Source organism: Rhinatrema bivittatum, chromosome 6 (genome assembly GCF_901001135.1).
Source record: "Rhinatrema bivittatum chromosome 6, aRhiBiv1.1, whole genome shotgun sequence".
In the NCBI taxonomy this organism is placed as follows: Eukaryota; Metazoa; Chordata; class Amphibia; order Gymnophiona; family Rhinatrematidae; genus Rhinatrema; species Rhinatrema bivittatum.
Genome location: NC_042620.1, coordinates 279,741,387 through 279,755,411, shown reverse-complemented (window position 1 = coordinate 279,755,411; position 14,025 = coordinate 279,741,387). Strand labels below are relative to the sequence as shown.

At 47.1% G+C, this 14,025-nt stretch overlaps 1 long non-coding RNA gene across 1 annotated transcript in view; it reads right to left on the bottom strand.

Annotated features, from left to right (window-relative positions):
• The window catches only part of LOC115094331, a 95,371-nt gene extending 90,606 nt beyond the window's left edge, over positions 1-4,765 (bottom strand). Inside the window, exon 1 of the long non-coding RNA XR_003857528.1 lies at positions 4,370-4,765. This is a non-coding gene — a long non-coding RNA (uncharacterized LOC115094331). The remainder of the gene's footprint in view (positions 1-4,369) is intronic.
• Between the last annotated feature and the right edge of the window lie 9,260 nt (positions 4,766-14,025).

Here is a 14,025-nt window from a genome sequence, read left to right as displayed (position 1 = left end):
CATGTCTGTGGAGGCTCTGTTGGAACAGGCTCTGGGTGCACCTCCGTCAGATCCACGGGTGCCAAGCGCCTTCAGGCTGTTCCCTTGCTGATAAACAGGAAAGATTAGGGGCCTGCAGGAACGGATCCAGCTCAGAGCAAGCAGAGCAAAGAAGACAGTCAGCACTGCCAGTGCACAAAGCTCAGGTGAGTGTCCCGATGTGGTAATCTGCCCTGCAGAGGTCAGAAAGCAGCTGGCAGAGCACAGAGACCTTGATAGGGAGCCCCTCCCACAGGGGTCTGAGAGCAAGCTCATAGTAACAGCAAACGACGGCAGGCATCCGGGCTGCCCAGCAAGTTGTTCAGGGTAGTACCTTGCCCTTCCTTGCAGGTCACCCCCCATGCAGAAATGTTACGCTCAATGTTAAGAAAGGCTGCTGCCTTTATTCACGTCCATCCTGGAGTCTGTAGGAATCCCCGGCTCTTGTGAATTCCATTACAGTTCTTGTCTTCACCACCTCTTTTGGGAGGGCAGTCCAGGCATCCATCACGGGTGCAGTGGACAAATATTTCTTTACATTGTTCCTGAGCTTTCTCACTTGGAGTTTCAGATCGCGATCTCTGCTTTTACAACTTCCTTTCCACTGGAAAAGGTTTGATTTTTTTGGGGCATGATCAGTTCCTGTCAGTTATTTAAAAGCGTGTGTCCTACCTGCCTTGGCCCTGTGACCCTACCTCTCCTCGGGTTTCCACACCATTCTGGTTGCCTCTGCCTGGACCGGCTTGCATCCTTTTGTAGATACAGCTCCAGAACTGAACATAGTACTTCAGGTGAGGCCTCACCCAAGCCTCCTTCTCCTATGCAGCCCGGTCTGCCTCTGGCCTTGCCTACCACCTTGTCACACTGCTTTGCAGGGAGCATGGTAGGGGGTCACACAGGCGTCAGAGAGCAGCCCTCTCAGTCTCCATGTGATTTCTCGCATTATGTTTATCTTTCAAACCACTTTGTTGAGGACAGAAATTAAGCAAAAGGAAGAGAATCCTAAGCATCACTTAGGGAGATTTTTTTTTTTTTTATCAACGAAGCGCTTAACAAATGATTTTTTAAATAAGTATCACAAGGTCCACCACCTTTACAGCAAGCTGGCAAGTTAGCAAGCTGGCAAATTATCCAGCTGGCAAGTTATCCAGCTATCCACATTCCTAATGATTACATTGCCAGTAACAATGGCCATCCTACTACTACTATTTAATATTTTTAAAGCACTACGTGTCCTAACCCTATTCTCCTGGACACACAAACCCTGAAGATGAATCCTCTGAGTGAGAGGATAACACACATCACCTGGAGAACAGATCCTCGCTACAGTATCAGTCTTCAGCTTCCTTCCTTCCTCAAAAGCCATGATCTTTAAAAAGAAGCCTTCCCTTAAGGCTGGAGTGAATAGCAGCGCATGGGATTTTTTTGTCTGTATATTTCTAATGTCTGGTTGCTTATTCTCTGCTTGGTGAAGGTCTGTGTTCTGCATGTGTGACCGAGGTGAGGCATTCTGCTACTGTTTAGTTTCTGTGTTGGGATGTGCTGCACTCCAGCTTGTTCAATTTTCCCAATGAGAGGTGTATTGGTGTTTTAAGGCCCAGTAGAATATCTGTGCCGTTGCCTTTTCATGGGTATGGTTGTTGCTGTTTGAGCTCTGGGAGTTAGTACTGTTTTGGTATGGCAGGTTTGCTATATAGGTTTTTGTGGGGCTTTGTGTTACTTCTCTAGTAATGGAGGGATTTTGTGCCACTAATACTGAGATGACAAAAGAATTTGAATTTTTTTCTATAGGTGATACTACAGGGAAACGTCTTTGTTCAACCCAGCCAGCCATTCCATAGATTATCTTCAACATGTGCAGTATGGATTTCTTTTAATTTATAAATATATGTATTTCTTGATTTCATTCTTTGCAGTCTACCCCCCAAAATTACAGATGACACAGACACAATGACATGATTTCTGAAATATATTTGGATTATGTATATATGTACATAACTACATTAAATATTTTAAAAAATGGGGGTCAATATTTAAAGCACTTCATTCGGCTAAGTTTGGATTTAGTCAGACAAACAGGGGGATTTAAAAATCCCGCCTGTTTGATTGCCCCTGATATAGCCAAATAAGTTATTAGCTGATTAAAAACTTATCCAGCTATCAGGTCGATACTGTAAGACCGCGGAGAGCGGACGAACGCCCGCTCTCCCGGCGCGCGCACCAGCCCTTCGCCGGTGCGGGCGATTCAGTATTTAAATGAGGTGATGCGGGAAAAACGGGGAAAAGGAGGCGCTAGGGACACTAGCGCCTCCTTTTTGTCAGGAGCGGCGGCTGTCAGCGGGTTTGACAGCCGACGCTCAATTTTGCCGGCGTCGGTTCTCGAGCCCGCTGACAGCCACGGGCTCGGAAACCGGACGCCGGCAAAATTGAGCGTCTGGTTTTCGGCCCGACAGCCGCGGGCCGAATTCTAATTTTTTTTATTTTTTTTTTACTTTTGGGGACCTCCGACTTAATATCCCCATGATATTAAGTCGGAGGGTGCACAGAAAAGCAGTTTTTACTGCTTTTCTGTGCACTTTCCTGGTGCCGGAAGAAATTAGCGCCGACCTTTGGGTCGGCGCTAATTTCTTAGAGTAAAATGTGCGGCTTGGCTGCACATTTTACTTACTGGATCCCGCGCGCATACCTAATAGGGCCATCAACATGCATTTGCATGTTGAGGGCGCTATTAGGTGCCGCGGGTGGGCCGCGTGTTTTCCTCCCCTTACTGAATAAGGGGTAAGGGAAAACACGCGTCCAGAGCAGGCTGACAGTGCGCTCCGACGGAGCACACTTTACTGTATCGACCTGTATGTTAGGAGAGTTCCATGCATGTTTTCCAGCTAAAACACCCAGATAACTTTAGGACAGACAGAAAGCAATCCTAAAATTAGCTGGATAAACTTAGCTGCCACTGAATATCCCATCCAAGTTAGCCGGATAAGTTTATCTGGCTAGCTTTCCTAGGAAGCCACTCAGTGGTTGAAAATGATCCTCATGATTTCCAATTATCAGGGCTGACTCTGGGTGGGTGCGGGACCCCACGCAGCCTTCCTGGAGGTTGAAAAGCAGGAGCGTAAGGTGTTTCATCCATTCCCCTCTCTTTCTCCTTCAGATGCAAAGCCAGTAGCATGCTGCTAATTTGGAAGTGCCTACAACTGGTGGAGGAAAGAGAGAGAGAGAGAGGGGGGCAGTAGCAGTGGACAGTTTAGTAAACCTGCTGCATCAGCCCTGCTCTTCCAGCTCAGGCCCTCTACTGCATGGGGCCTGGAGCAATCGCCCCAAGGATGACCTTGCCAATGATCTGTTTTTACAGGATTGTTCTGGGAGGAGTGGTGGTGAAGTCATATGACTGTTGATTTTAATAATCAAAATCTCAGCGGGGCCTATGGGCCTGAAATTTAATTGGGAGGAGGGGTGCACAGGCTTAAGGTTCACCTCAGTACCTAATATCCTTCGCCAGCCCTGCCCACGGCACAAGACCCTTGCCACCGTACTTACACCAGCCCGTGTGGGCCAGAAGGATGAAGATGCTTCACGCTGCACTGCATGGGTGGTAGGCCACAAGAAGGAAAAGCCAGCACAGAGGAGGAAAGCTGCAACAGCATCAGATTAGCTGGGGAAGGGCAGGAGGGGAGTGCTGGGCTCAGGGAGGAGAGGCAGAGAAGCAATAAATAAAGGGGGGGCCTGACAGCAGCATGTTCACAATAATGTCCCTTCCCGAGGTGAGATCAGAGCTTGGATTCATCCTCACTTGGTTTCAAAATGTAAACTATGATGGCATCAGCTTTGGCAGTTTCAGGTTTTGGTGGCTGAGTACATAAATGTATGTGAGGCGTGAGACTCCTTTAGCACACAAGTTTCCGCATTTTGACACGTTCGTGTGGCTCTGTAATACTTTGCAGCTTTATCTGAACGATCTCACATGCTCCTAAAGACGCAAGAAGCTACTAAAATAAACATATCTGCCCTGCACAAAAATCTATACAGCAGAGCCCCTCTTATCAGGATACGGAGACCTTGTGGCCTGTATTCAGGGGGGGCGTGCAGGAGGTGGCTTGGTCAGTCTGAAAGAGAAGCAGGCGCGCTGCTGAGGCGGGAAGGCGGGGGCCCGCATGGCGCGTCTGCTCTGCTTGGCGGCAGAAAACGCGGCGTCTGCCGGTTTTAAAGTTGCCCGTGACGGGGACGTGTCAAGGATGCGCTCCTGGAGCCTGTGCGGAGGGAAACGGCGGCGTTGGGAGCCGGAGAGAAACTGGGTCATCTCCTCCTGCTTGTCAGAGTAAATAGGCCAACGTGCACACAGCTTATTTACCTTCCTGCAGGGCAGACGGAGCCAAGAAGTAATAAATCACTCCGTCCGCGCCACCTCCAGGGGACGACAGATGCTGCCGAGGCTCGGCATTCGCACACCAGTGCTCTCTCGCTCTCCTACCTCTGCCTTACATTCGGTTCTTTCCTCTTTCCTCCCACGCCTCTGTCCCTCTCAGTCTTCCTCCTTCCCTCTCACGTGTCTGGATCTCTGCCTGGGCCACGGGACGCGGAAAGGCGCGGGTTTAATTCTGACCTTGGAGCTTAATTGGCGTGGGAGCCCACCTCGCTTTTCTGAGCACTCAGTGCCGGGCTAACAGGCAGCTCTTCAGGAGAGATTGTCTCATGCAAAACTGGGACTGCGCTCTTTGTTTGAGGCTATCAGAGAGATCTGAGTGGTCTAATGAACTCCTCTAACTGGCTCTACCACCCCAGTCAAATTACCCGCTAGCAGGGGCTCGCTAATGACACTCGAGGGAGCACTGACTGCAGAACAAGTGAGCAGGCATGAGGTGCCCAGGGACAAATGAACTTTACTGGAGCCGCTGACTGTGTAAGACCTTGGTTGTGCCTCGGTTTTAAATCCCAGCTCTCCCACTGACTGTGCAAACAACAGGGGCAGGACAGAAGTGGAATTTTCGGGAAAGCTGCAATTTATCTCCCATCCGTTTAAAACAGTGGTTCCCAACCCGACCCCCCAGCCAGCAACATGCAAATTTTCTCTCATGCATATTCATTGTGGATATCCTGAAAACCCCGACTGGCTGGGGGGTCCCCAGGAGCGGGCTGGGAACCACTGGGTTGCCAATATATTAGGCAGCCGTGAGATTCCCCCTTTTACCCTTCCCTTCATCCATACAACCCACTGCCAGCGCACTTTGTTTATTGATATAACAGGATCCAGTTTTATTATATATTATATTATATATTCCAATGTATCAATGTCAAACAAATCAAATCTATAATTATGCATTACATATCCTAAAACCTCTATTAGAATTTGAAGATTTCTGTACTATTCTGCAGACACATATTTTCTCTAAATTAGATTACTGTAACTGTTTGCTATTAGGCTTACCTACCAGTTCACTTAGATCTTTACAAGTATTACTAAATACTGCACCACGTGCCCTCATGGGCAGTCATCGGTTTGACCATATTGTATACTCTTCACTGGCTACATGGTCAATATCGAGTACAATATAAGGTGCTTTCTTTGATACATAAAATGATCAATAATGAAGTCATAAACTGGACTGGTACAGCATTATACCTCTATGTTTCCCAAGAATGCTTTGCTCTATTCCTACTGTACGTTCTCACTTGGGTGAGGTTTGTGAGAGAACCATCTCCGTTGTTGGACTTATACTATGGAACGAAATACCTGAATAATTGAGACTGTGTCATGACTAGACAATCTTCAAACGAGAATTAAAAACACGGTTGTTTAAATGAGCGTCCCATTATGCGGCTTCGTCCTTACAACACACACAATTGCATGCATTTATCTGAAAATCATATTTGAGTCAGAGTAGTGCATTTTTGAGTCATTATGTTTGTGAGATGTATATTTTTATATAACTTTATTCTATATTGTTTGTTTTTATCTTCATTTTCATCCTTATGTAAGTTTTATATTATATTATGCCTTTGTTCATTATGCTATCCTTGCCTTTGCCACTTAATATATTATGAATGTTATCTTTTGTAAACTGCCCTGATGTATCTGGAAGGAAGGTATACTTGTAAATTAAAAAATAAAATAAATAAATGTATTTTACACATGTGGCATTACAGGCCCGAGCCAGCCCCTATACCTCCACCTGTGGAGCGCCTACTTCCTCCGCTGCCCCAGCCTGCCATCCAGGACCAGATAGAACGAGCTAGCAGTGGGTGCAGGCATTCGGGTCCAGACCACACCCCACGTCCGTCACCCTCCATCCACCAGGCCAGGCAATGTCAAATTCCTTCCTTGCTAACCCACCCTTTCTTGCGCTCACTGGCTCAGGTATCCACTCCCCTCAGCTGTGACAGAGACATTGCATATCATATCCTTAATGAGCCCCTTAACTCCATTGCTGTGAGGTGCTCCCTCTCTTTGCCAGGTTTAAACCCCATCTAAAGACCCACCCTTTTGAAGCTGCTTTTAAATCTTAGGCCTGATTATCTGTTTTTAGCCCCATTAACTAACTTTTTTTTTTCTTTACTTTTTTAACCATTGTCTTACCTTATGAAGGGTAAAGAAGGGTATTGGATTCTGAAGACAGCCAACGCTGGGCCCTGACTTTTATGGTCCGGGATACTAATATGTAGACATAAGGGAAAAAGCACAGGACGGCTTCTACTGCCAAGTCCGAAAGCAAAGTACGTTCAAGCAGCACGGTCTGAATTATCAGGGAGCCTGCTCACCCTATAAAAATGTTTCAGTAATTTTGTTTTGGGTTTGACAGCTGCTTGCTCTTGCTAGTAAATGTTACTATTCTTAACATAAAGCATAGGGGTAACCTGCATGGAGCAGCAGTTGCTGCCATGGGAAGCTTGCTGGGCAGACTGGATGGACCATTTGGTCTTTTTCTGACAATACTGTGTTATTGTTACTATGTTAAATGTCCCAAGTCTCTTGTCCTGTATGTTTTTCTTATTAGACTGTAAGCTCTACTGAGCAGGGAATATCTTTTTTGTGTGTTTGTACAGTGCTGCGTATGCTGTGTAGCGCTGTAGAAATGCTAAGTAGTTGTAGCAGTAGTGGGTGGGTGGGCGCAGGAAAGGGAAAAAGAGGGCGAGTCACGGCTTGCTTTTTTTTTTATGTCCCTACCTGCTGGCTGGTTTCCACCTACTTACCAGTCCCCCGACCCTCCCCCTCCACATGCTCTGGTAGGGCAATGGCACCAAGTTAACTTCACCTGCCCAGGTACTCCAGTCTGGGGGCTTCTCCTTTGTAGGAATCATGTATAAAATGACCTTAGCACAATTTAGTATTTCAGAACCTTTGTGCTGTATGTATTATCTTTACCTTTTATCTTTATTGCAAATTCTTAGTCACCTAAGAGGGTAAAACTAGGCAATTTACAAAAATAACATTCATAATAAAACATTCATTACATAAAACAATAAAACAGAAATACTTAAAATAAATAAAAAAGCATAAAAAATAAAATAACTTAATACATGAATATATAATAACAGACATACTGTTGTGACCTTAAAGAGCGAGTTGGGCAATAAAGATGTCTGTAATATAGAAAGCTGCATCCTACACCAGACTTTCAGTTTCTTACAGTATAAGATCTGGTGCCAGCAGTCAGAAGTGGAGTTTGCCTGCTTACTCTGGGGAGAGAAGAAATAGGGAGGTCATACTGGCAGTGGGGAGGGGAGCTGATTTAGCAACAGCAACTGGAACATTTGTGGGGGGTGATGTTCCATATCCCCCCCCCCCAAAAAAAAAAACAAACCAAAATTATACCAAGGCCAACCATTTTTCTCCTTAATGCCTCTGTCTGCTGTGGCTCAATAAGAAAAATATTCACACAAGGAAAGGCTCAGAAACTCCAATGGGAGCCTATAGCAGAAACTTGAGACTGTCACATCGTCACTGGATTTCTGAGGACTTGTGTGCACCTGGAGTGAGCGCCGGTGGGAGATGAAACCATGCAGTCGCTTACAGTCTGGTGAGAAGACGAGCGCCAGCATGGCACAAGATGTTATTGGCTTCAGAGAGCTGAGAAAAAGCAAAAACAGAGCCTGCTCTAGAAAGAGTGAAATTTCCCGCAGGGGCAGCTCAAGGCAACCTGCTGCCTGAGGCAAGGAACAAGAGGGCGCCCCCACCCCCAAACTGATCCCTGCGCCTCAGGGGGGCAAAAGGTAAAGAAGTCAGATGGAGAGATGGACATGGATTAGTAGCAGTGGCCACACTTTCTCTCCCTGACCTCAGCACTCTCTCCAGTTCCCTCCCACACAACTCCAGTACTGGCCTTAGAAATACAGAAATATGCAATCTTTAGATATAAAAATTCTACATAAATAAAGGCATTTTTTCATTTTCTTGCAGCCATGTATCCCTGGATCACACATCACCAGCAGAACTGAGCCAAACTATCTCCAACACAAATTTCAAATTTTGTCTAAATAATCAAGAAGTAGTACACATGCCTAGACTTGGCCTGACATTAACTGTATCTGGCAACTTAGCTATAAGACATTACAAGGAAAACTCCTAAGGGCCCTATATGCAATAAAGCACTAGCCAGTTCTAGACACCCCCAGCAAAACTATTTTTTAAATTGTTTGACAGCAGTGAATCAACACATTCAGAAAATGAATGCAAGATCATATTCAGATGATATTTAAACCTCACAAATTACACAAAATATACCACAAGTATGAAGACAAATACAGAATAAAGAGACCATAAAACAAAAATAGAAATGGGCAGACAAAAACTGAACTGGAAACCGCAACAAGCCAGATGTTGTATGCAGCACAACATTACAATTCTTCATAAAACGTCAAACAATATAATCAAGAAACATATATCATGATCCATAATAAAGCTATATTAATAAAAACAATAAATATTTCAAAACATTTGATGAATAGAACATCCAATAATTAAAAAATGTTATACATTTCCCAAAGCACCAATAAAATATTTCAAAATGGTAGAAACATCAAATAACACCCAATAATTAAAACTAATAAAGATTTTTTAAAAATCTCTCCATACATGGGATTTTTTTCATTTCCTGAGAAGTGGATTGGAGGAGGCGAATGCATAAACTTAATCCTCTGTCTCAGACACACACATGTTCATTCTTTCTCACACACCCTCTTTTCATACACATGCCCATACATTCCCTTTCTCTCACATACACAAGCTCTGTCTCACTCCCTCAAACATATACTCACACACATATGTGATACACAGGCTCACACACATACACTTACACATATTCATTCTCGCATACACATTGTTATGGTTAAGCAGTGTTTGGGTGGGTTCTCGGTTACTGTAGCAGATGACCATGCCCACAGGGAGGAGCCCCGTGAGGTGCCACAGTACTGGGCTAAACACAGGATGCACAAACACAGAATTAGTTCTTTATTAGACAGCTTGAAGTATACCACCAGAGGTGGCAGTAGTGAGGTAGTCTGGAATGTAGCAGTCTCAGGACCCTGGGCAGAAGGGACCCTTCTCACCCCATTGGTAAAGGGGAACTCCAATGTAGATCTCCCAGTAAGGCAGTACTGTGGATGAGATAGACTGAGAGTTAGATTACTCACTAGATGGTTGCTGTAGGTATGCGATTCCACCAGGTTGATGAAGATGGTACAGGCACCGAGGTAGGGAGAGCAGGCCCTCGAGGAGCGAGTACCTGATCCCTGTAAGGCACCTGAAATAAAGCAGAGGGCTCCTAGGTTAGCAGTTACCCCAAAGAGCAGAGAGAGAGCTTCCAGCAGAAGCATGGAAGCGGCAGAGTAGCTTAGACCAGCCGAGACCAAGTCCTTGCTAACAATGAGCCAGCAACATAGTACAGGCTATATACCCGGATGGCGTGACGTCAGTAGAGGGGAACGCCCCCGAGGTTTGCGCCATTGCTGGAATAAAGATGTGGGTGGTGTGCACGCGCGCACCCTAGTAGGCCCTTGGGAGGAGCATGGCGGGAGGCAGCACCATAGCCGTTCCGGGGACGCCGGAGAGGTTGGCTTGTAGATGCGGCGGCAGCCATTTTCACTAGGGATGCGGGAGGAGCCATGAACAAGGTGAGGCAAACGGGGCGAAGCTGTCTAGCACTGACAGACGCAACACACATACACACACAAGCTCTCACTCTTGCTCCCTCGCACACAGGATCTTGCTCCCTAGCACATGCATGCACACACACACACACACACACATACTCTTGCTCGCTACATGCACACGCACACATACACAGACACCCACATCCCTACACACACTCTCACTCTCAGAGCCTCCCCATATCTTCAAGCCACATTGGGATGGGGGTCTGCCATGGCCTGGTGGTGTCCAGGGCAACTGCCCGATGCATCCTACTCAAAGATCAACACTGCTTACACACCAGTCTCTTCCTCTCTCTCTCTCTCTTTCACTGTCATATCCTCCTCCCCAGATCAGACTCTATCTCACTCTGTCACTGTCATCCCTACCCCAGACCAGTCTCTCTCGCCACCTACTGTCACCTTCTCCCCCCAGACAAGCTCTCTCTCTTGCCACTGTCCAGTCCCTCTGCCAGACCAGTCTCTCTCTCATTCTTAATTACTGTAAATCCAACCCCCTAGACTAGTCTCTCTCATCAGTTGCTGACACCTCTACCCAGACCATTCTCTCCCTTTCTCGCTCTTTCCAGTCACTGTCACCCCTCCCCCAGACCAGTGTATCTCTTTTCTCTCCAGTCAGCATCACCCGTGCCCCAAACTCTCTCTCCGGTCAGTGTCATTCCTTGCTCCAGACCAATCTTTCTCTTCACTCTCTCTTACTTCTGTCATTGTCACTCCCCCAGACCAGTGTGTCTCTTTCTCACCACCAGACCATAGTCACTGTCATCCCTTCACTTCATAGCAGCCTCTAGCTCTCAAATCACTGTGACCCCAGACCAGTCTATCTTTCCAGTCACGTCACCCCCTCCCCAGACCGGTCTTTCCCTTGCTCTGTCATTGTCACTGCCTCCCCCAGACCCTTCTCTCTCTCACACCACTGTCAACCCCCTTTCCCCATACCAGACTCTCTTTCTCTCCCCCCAATCACTTTCACAACCCCCAGACTATTCTCTCTCATCACTGTCACCCCTCTCCCCAGACTCTTCCTCTCTCTCCAGTCACTGTCACTCCCATCTCGAGACCAGTTTCTTTCTCTTGCCAGTCACTGTCACCCCTGCCCCCAGACTAGTCTCTTTCTCTCTCTCTCTCTTCAGTCACTGTGTGTCACCCCCTGACCCCAGAACAGTCTCTATCTTTTCCTACTTCAATCATTGTCACTTTCTCTCCACAAGTGGGGAGGAGTCAGATTGTATTTGGCCAAATTCAGAGGCTCCTGTGGGAGTTTGACAACAGCTCACCTCAGCAGTGCTATTAAACAGTTGCAGCAGCCTATTCAACACCTGGCTGCTTGCACCAGATCTCCTGCTCCACTCCCCTCTCAGGCTGCCTCTTCCGGTCCCTGTTTGTTGCCTTACAAAGATGCCACTGCCTCTGTTCTCTCGTAGTTGCACCCCCATGACTCTGCCTCTTTCTCTAACACTCCATCTGCAATCAGCTCAATTTCCTGAGGACCCTGCCAAGCCGCTGAGCAACAGAGGGGACGGACAGGGCTCAACTGAAGCTGGGCAATGAAATGCCACCAGTGCTGCAATTCTTTTAAGACTAGTGCTTTCCTTTTTTTACTTTTTTTTTTTTCTGTGCTATCCCGCGGGGACAGGCATGTGAACTGACAGGGCACAGCACTGGCATCAAGCAACGCAGCAACTTGAGCAAGGCAGAACTAGCAAAGGGGACCAGTCAGCACTTTGCTCGGCATAGGTCTACAGCACGAGGCAGAAGAAACTGGTGAGCCTGATAAGATGCACCTTTCCTCTTAATTGTTTTTAAATGTGTGGTGTCTGCATTCTAATTGGTTCCTGTGAGGCACTGAGGCAGACGCTACAGGGGCGTTCTGCTAGGGGAGGGGGAGGGTTTTGGTTTTTTTTTGCCGCCTCAGAATTCTGCCGCCTGGAGCGGCTGCCTCACCCTGCCTCATTATAGCACCGCCCCTGTTTCACCATAATATTCTGTAGAGTCCTATGACTTTAGAGCACTGAGAGCTTCCGGCCATTGGATCTGTGTTTTACTGCCAGCTCTTTCATCTTTAGCTGAGGAGTCAATGTGGCTGCCTGATTCTGGGAGACTTTCACTCCATCCCACCTGAGCTGATTGGGGTTATAGAAAGCTCCCAGCATTAATCACTGCAGGGCAGCATCCTGACGGGCTGGCTGTGACTCAGAGCCTTGCAGCTGCCGGTGGGAAAAGGCAGGAGGATTCCCTCCCCACACTCTGCTGCACATACCGAGCAATCCTGCCTTAGGCTGCTAGGCGGGACTATTGTTCTACACAGCATCAAGGCTGAAGAGGCCACCACACAAGGAAAAAAAAATCATCTGGCTCTTCTTAAAAGAGCCGAAGTGCTTGTACCTGCCACTCAGTGCTACCGAACCTGCCGCTGCTGGCTTGGCCCTAACAAGAGCAGGCAGCCTCGTTCTCCAGGCTCTTCTTGTGATAGCTAAGTTTACGTTCAGCAAAGAAAGGGAAGCTGGGGAGAAGTGACGTGAGCTCTCGTATAGACGGTGAAAGCGGTCAGGATCCCACCAGAGATCCTGGCAGAGGGCCCTCCGTTCTAAAGGTACCAGATAGAGGGGGGGGGGAGGGGCATTTTTAAAGGAACCAGGAAGAGGACGGGGTAAGGGGGGGTGGTGGGGAGCAGCCGCCCTCCAGAGCCCACCACATCATTTCATATGTATTTGGAAGGGTTTCAGGGGATGGGGGAGTCTTGAAGGCGGGGGAACACAAACTTTTTTTTTTTAAACAGTGCCACTTGACCGGTTATCTTTTCAATATATCTGGTTAAGAAGTAAGTTATCTGGCCATGCAAGGCCAGATAGGTGGAAATCGGCCAAGTTAGTTGGATGACATTTTCCATTCCCACCCTGGCACACTGCTGGAATCCCCTTACTTTATCCAGCTAACTATCTAACTAAACTTTATTTGGATATATGGTCCCAATTTTCAAAAAGTGGCCTTTTAGCTGGATAACTTGTGTTTTCCGGCTATATACCTTTGCATAATATTGACCACTCTATTTCTTTCACTTTGGCTCATTTTGGGATTGAAAAGGGTGCATCTTTTATTTATTTGCTGTTTTTTTTAACCAGGCAGTTTCTTCTTGCTTATTTGTCCTACCAGCTCATTTGGAACCATAGCTGACATTTGGTGCTATGAGCCGGAGGATTTTTTCCTCTTTCGTATCCCCTTTTAATTCACGCCAGTCATTACACTGACAGGTCTTGGTGGGGGACCATGCAGCACAGCCCGGAAGCCAGCCACTAAGTGCAGCATTCCCTGCACCAGCCAACCCTGGAATCAAACCCAGGTCCCGTCACATAGCGGTGTCTGGAGTCTAAGCCACTAGACCAGCTAGTGCATCTTTTAGTTTGGCCACAACGCCATTCTCCCCCAAGTCCTTTCTTCAACAGTCTGTGCTGGATTCTTTCTTTACATTTATCAGTGTGACATCAGCCATGGGGCTCTGCTAAAGATCCTCTTTTCAGCTGTCCGTGCTGTATTCAGGCTTTACATGTTTTCAGTGTGATGCCTGCATGGGACTCTGCAGATCTGCTCTTTAGCAGTCTGTGCTGTATTCACACGTTACGTATTTCGGTGTGACACCTGCATGGAACTGTGCAAAAGATCTGCTCTTCAGCTGTCTGTGCTGTATTCATGCTTTATGTTTATCAGTGTGGCACCTGCATGGGGATCTGCAGATCTGATCTTTAGCTGTCCGTGCTGTATTCATGCTTTACGTGTGTCTGTGTGACACCTGCATGGGGCTCTGCAGATCTGCTCTTTAGCTGTCCATAATTCATAATGAGAAGTTGTTTAGTAGGCGGGGTTTTC